The sequence below is a fragment of the Arachis ipaensis genome, chromosome B05 (assembly GCF_000816755.2).
Source record: "Arachis ipaensis cultivar K30076 chromosome B05, Araip1.1, whole genome shotgun sequence".
Taxonomy (NCBI): Eukaryota; Viridiplantae; Streptophyta; class Magnoliopsida; order Fabales; family Fabaceae; genus Arachis; species Arachis ipaensis.
The window spans coordinates 34,445,488-34,451,990 of record NC_029789.2 but is presented as its reverse complement, the minus strand read 5'-3'; positions in this window follow the sequence as shown (position 1 = coordinate 34,451,990).

Below are 6,503 nucleotides of genomic sequence, written 5' to 3'. Positions count from 1 at the left end.
GCCTTAGGTTGGTTATTTAACCACCTCTTAGCTTGATCTTTTACAGCAAATGGAAACAGTAATAGTCTGTAGACATCCTGATCTATTTCCTTATCAAGTACTGCGTCAGCAATTTGTAAAAACTGTGCCAGAAACTCTGTAGGTTCTTCCTGTGGAAGACCGGAATACTGGCAATTTTGCTGCACCATGATAATGAGCTGAGGATTCAACTCAAAGCTACTGACTCTAATGGAGGGTATGCAGATACTACTCCCATATGAAGCAGTAGAGGGGTTAGCATATGACCCCAGAGTCCTCCTGGACTGTTCATTTCCACTTAGATCCATGATGGAGAGAGGGAGATGATGTAAAAAAAATATTTTTATTTTTATTTATTTATTTATTTCGAAAATAAAATAAATTAAAATAAAATAAATAAAAATAGGTGAAGATTTTCGAAAAAATGAGGGGAGAGAAAGTGGTAAGGAAGTTTTGAAAAAGATATGATTTGGAAAAGATTTTAAATTTTTTAAAAAAAATTTGAATTTTTAAAAATAATTTTCGAAAATTTGTTTTAAAATTAGAGAGAAAAGATATTTTTGAATTTAGTGAGGAAAGGGAAAAACAATAAAATAGCACAAGACTTAAAATTTTTAGATCTAATGCTCCTTATTTTTGAAAATTTTTAGAGAAAACACCAAGGAACACCAAACTTAAAAATTTTAAGATCAAGACACAAGGAAAACTCAAGAACACTTTGAAGACTCACAAGAACACCAAACTTAAAATTTTTAGAAAATCAACTAAAATTTTCAAAAATCAAAGGGAAATCAACAAGAAAACACCAAACTTAAAGTTTGGCACAAAATTTAATAGATAAAATATTATTTTGAAAAAGATTTTAAAAAGAGTGTACCAAACTGCCACGGACTTAGACCAACGCTCTAGCCAATTAGGCAGTAAATGTAACACTTGTTTTGAAGAAGGATATTTTTAACTAAGAACAATAATAAGAGACTCTAAACCAAAAAGAAAAATTTTCCTAATCTAAGCAACAAAATAAACCGTCAGTTGTTCAAACACGAACAATCCCCAGCAACGGCACCAAAAACTTGGTGCACGAATTGTGAATCACACTTTTCACAACTCGTACCACTGACCAGCAAGTGCACTGGGTCGTCCAAGTAATACCTTACGTGAGTAAGGGTCGAATCCCACTAAAAACTAACTAGAACATACTCAAAACTATATGAAATTAACCCCAAAAAGCGTATAAAATATCCGCTCATCAGCGACGCAATTTCTGTTTGTTTTGTTTATCCTTTGTTCAAGGCTCCTAGTTAAGCTTCTTTTCATATATATATATGTACATATTTTGACTTTTAGAGGTCGTAATACCTCACCACTTTTGATTTATGAACTTAAGCGTAAAGCTCTGCGTGGTAGGATGTTACAACCTATATTATAAATATATTTTCATCTTTTGAACTCATGCACAAACACTCTCCAGACTATTCCTTCCTTGCGTGTTTGGATATGCTATATATCCATGTCTTAATCCATATTCTTCAAATAAATTTGATTTTAAGTCTAATCTTTGTGTATTTTTTGGCTATTCTCCTAACTACAAAGGTTATAAATGCCTCACTATATCAGGTAAAATTATCATAACCAGGTATATTTTCTTTGATGAAAAGAAATTTTCATACAAAAACCCCTTTCTCAATGACAAACCTTCTCAAAAACAATAATTTTCACATGAATCTTTCTACTCAGACACAATCTTTCATTCACACTCATAATTCTAAACCTAATCCTAATCATTCTTTTTCTCAACCATCTAATCCTACCACTCATACTAAATCTGATCTTGATTATCCAAATCTTATTCCCCTCTTAGGGATACAAATCCAATTTGGATCCAATCCCACCACCTCTTTAACTAGTAACAAGTATCCCATGATCACTAGATCAAAACTTGGGATCACTAAACCAAAAGCCTTAAACACTATTGTTGCACCAAATTCTGATTTAATTAATGAAATTTCTTACAGTGTTTTTGAACTAAAATTAGATTGTAAAACTCAAACTTGGTCTATTGTTGAACTAAAATTAGATGCTAAGGTCATTAGCTGTAGATGGATCTTTACAATCAAAAGGCACCTGAATGATACCTTTATAAAATACAAGGCTCGGCTTGTGGCTAAAGAAACCATCAAATTAAAGGAGTGGACTTTGATCAAGTCTTTGCTCTAGTTCTAAAATTTATAACCATTCAAGTTATTATTACCTTAGCTCTTTCCTTTAAATGGTAAATTAGGCAATTCGATTTTAATAATGTCTTTTTCAATGGGGATTTGAGTGAATTGGTTCTCATGAAACAATCACTAAGCTTCCATTCGGGTGAGTTAAATTAGGTTTGTAAATTGCATAAATCTTTTATAGCCTTAAGCAATCTCTTAGAGCTTTGTTTATTAAATTGACTAATACACTTGTTGAGTTTGGCTTTCGTAAAGCTAAGTCTAATCATTGTCTTTTTATAAATCATACTTGTGATTTAAAATTATACATACTTGTCTATATTGATGATATATTAATAACTAGTACTGATCCAAAAGCTATTCAATCCACCATTGATAATTTATATAATGTTTTATCATTGAAAGATTTAGGTGAATTTACATATTTCTTTGGCATTGAGGCTGAAAAACTACCATCAGTAGCATACCATCTCTCTGAAACTAAGTATGTCAAAGACTTACTAATCAAGGCTAGGATGACTGAAGCTAAAGGAGTTCCAAATCCAATGGTTACAATAGTAAAATTGTTAAAAGAGGGAGTAGATATTTTCGAAAACCCAAAATTATATAGATTTATTGTTGGTTCTTATAATATGCAACTTTCACTAGCCCTGAGATTGCTCATTCTATGAATAAGGTTAGTTAGTACATGAAGAATCCTTTAACATCTCATTGGAAGTGTGTTAAGAGGATTCTAAGGTACTTGACAGGGACAACAATTAAAGGTTTGATTTTTCAACCAAGCACTAATTTCATATTATTTGGCTTTACTAATTCAGATTGGAGTTCCGATGTTGATGATAGGAGATCTACTGTTGACTTTCACATTTAATTTGAATCGAAGCGGGTTTCATGGTCTAGTCAAAAACAATTTTTCAATGAGCAAATCAAAGTACAAAGGCTGAATACAGGGGCTTAGCTGTAGCTAATTCTGAGGTTATTTGGATATAAAATCTGCTTCAAGAATTGAAAGTTTATCAATCAACAGCTCCAAGTCTTTACTGTGATAACATCAGTGCAGTACTCTTAGTATCCAATCCTATTCTTCATAGTCGTACCAAGCATTTCAAACTTGATTTTCACTCTGTTTAAGATAGAGTTAATCAACAAAAGTTGCATGTTATTCACATTAGATCCACTGAGCAGGCTGCTGATATTTTTACAAAAGCATTGTCTATACTATAAGAAAAACTCCGAGTACTGTGGGATTCACTGTCGGATTCATAAAATAAATCTGTTGGAAATAAAGTTATCGCCAAATTTACCGTTATCCTAGAGTTGACGGTATAAACATCACCGAAAGTTACTTACTGGCGGATTTTTTTCATCCGACGCTAATTACGGCGGATTTTTTGTCAGTTTTTTAATAAATTTGTCAAGACTGAGTTGATGATTGCCGTCGGATTAATTCGATGGTAACGTTGGCACCATTTCACGTGTTTAGGCGCCAATCTAATGGTAAATCCTATGGTATTTTTATTTTTTTGGCATAGTTAAGCCACAATTAGTAGTCAAATTAAAACTCTTGTTAATAAAATTGTTAGCAAAAATCTAAAATTAGCAGAAATGAACAAATTAACTTATTACAAATAAATGGTCTGAATATAATAAAATGTCACAAAAAAAGAATACAATGAAGTAGATAAACAAGAAAATGAAACCCCTACGGATCCCGGCAATCGTGGTTGTCATCGTGGTCCTCCTGCTGAGGTGGCGGAGTAAGTGCTGATCCCCACCAGCATCATTCTCGTTGGAACCAGTAGTGTTGTTGCCTCCAATGCTGCTGGCTCCAGCTCGTATCTGCTGGGTGTACTCTTCCATCTACTCTCGCAATCGATAAAGTTGCTCCACCTTCTTCGTTAGGTCCGAGCTGATGGCAACGACTCCTCCCACACGTGCAAGAAGGTCATTGTACCTGTGCTCAGACTGTTGTGCTTGCTGGCAAAGCACCTGTGTCAGCTTCTGCAACTCCTCCCTTAAGTCGACAACTTCCTGGGGATCGGCAGGGCCAGTGGCAGAGGTAGAGGAAGCCGCCAACACGGAGGCGGAGGCCGCTGGAGAAGAATGACCCCAATCCAAAGCGGTGATTCTTGTGGGGCTCAAAGATGGTCTCACGCTAAATCTAATCAGGATCTACCACTGAGGTCTCAAAGCCAACTTCATCTCTCCCAATAGGCGGCTGAAATTGATGGGTCGCGGCCTCCAACCTCTGCATGTAATCCTCCTGTGTCACACGCGTCGTGATTAGAATAATAGTTAATTAATTTAAACTCACATAATGGGCCACTAACCGCTCGTCGGCAAATCTCTCCTGGCCTTCAATGTATGGGTATAATTGAAGGTCTTGCCTCACAGTCTAATGACTTAGACTTCAAATTAATATATCAAAGAATAAAATAAATGAACAAATTAAACAACTAATGCAAGTAACTACTAAAATATTAAACAATGACAAAATTCTTACTAGTCTGCTCTTCGTCTTCATGAAGGTCGCTGACCCACCCGTAGACTTTGACGACCTGGGCGAAGCCCTGTTAGCGACATTCGTTAGACGGCAAAGCTTGAGCCCCTCATTATGAGTAAAATAGGCCTTCAGTTCCTTCTTGATGGCTGGACGGATCCACGACGTTAGGTGGTTGCGCCCCTTACGAACATCGCTCTTCATCTACTAAAAACGTTTACCTGTCGGGTGGTCGTAGATCTTCCTGATCATGAGATTATACTCCGCATCCCATATAAATTTTAACTACGCAAAGTGATTCAGCAACATTAGTTAGAATAAAATATAGATCAAATATAGTTAATTAATTCAAGATTATTGGGTTCTTACCACCCACTTCTAAAATCATCGATCTCTGGTCTCAGCCAGAATTTGCGTGTAGGTTGGCCACGGGTGGTCATACATCGACTTAATAATGTTGGAGATCTCTTGTGTGCAAGCATTGGGATTTGGTGTAACATAGCAGAGAAAAAACCTAACATTAACAAACACATAGAAATGCATAAAGTTAAGATTAACAAACGTAAGATTAAAAAATTGTATGTACTCAACCCTACATGCCATCAGGCCAAATCCTCAACTGAAAGACGGGCGGTTGTGGAGGGGCATTCTGCTGTGGGGCACTGGAGGAATCACCCACCGCGGGCCCTGTCATTGCTGGATCTGCAGGGAGAGTAGCAAAAGGAGGTACGTAATTCGAGTTTGGAACCATGATGAAATGTTGATCCGATGGATCCGCCTGTGATGTCATAGGGTCAACGGGGTAGTCAGGATAGATGGCAATGACTGGGCAGTCCTTAAAAATTCGGTGGAAGCCCATCACGACCAAGTGACCTACTGGACCTACCTCTGTTACCTGTCGTCAAGTCTGCATAGCGAATATATTACTAACACTAATGAAAACATAATTAAATTCACCAACTCTAAATATATTAATACACTCAATACAGTAAACATATTAATAACATGACAAACACCAATAAATAATAACATAAGAAAAAACTCAAGAAATAATAAATAATTATAACAAATATGAGAAAATGTATGAATAACAAATAACCCAAAACACTTAAAATAAGAATTTTAAGGAGGAACCAATTCATGTCACAATTAACACAAATATGTATCAACCTTAAACATAATTCTAAGACTTCCAATCTCACAATTTTAATTTTTCAATTTCACTCAAAATCTTATAAAAAAATTCGACTGAGTCTCCTAAAAAATTCGAATTTCTCCACCCCCTTAAGGGTTCCATCCAAACAAAATATCCATCCAAACCAACATACAAGGGTTGGAATCCTAATCTACCCACCAAGAAGCTTCAATCATTTTTACTAATCACTCAAATACACAGTATATTTAATAGATATTCAAAGCAATCTAACTTTGTAAAATAAACAAACACTAAATCATATAATTTATTTTAATTTCTTCTCATTAAACCAATTTTAATAACAAGAATAATCAACACAAATCTAACATAATCAACACAAATCATATTTTATAATAACTAATAACTAAGAACAAATACGGATAAAACCTAAATTATCATTTGATAACCAAAATGTAAATCTTACGTTAAGTTAACCCTAAATCCTAAATTAGCATATAATAATCAAATTCTAAATTCCTAAATTAACATATAACTAATCCCTAAATTAACATGTAAATAAATTTTAAATTATAATTTATATAAGAGGGAGATTCATGAAACTTGATGG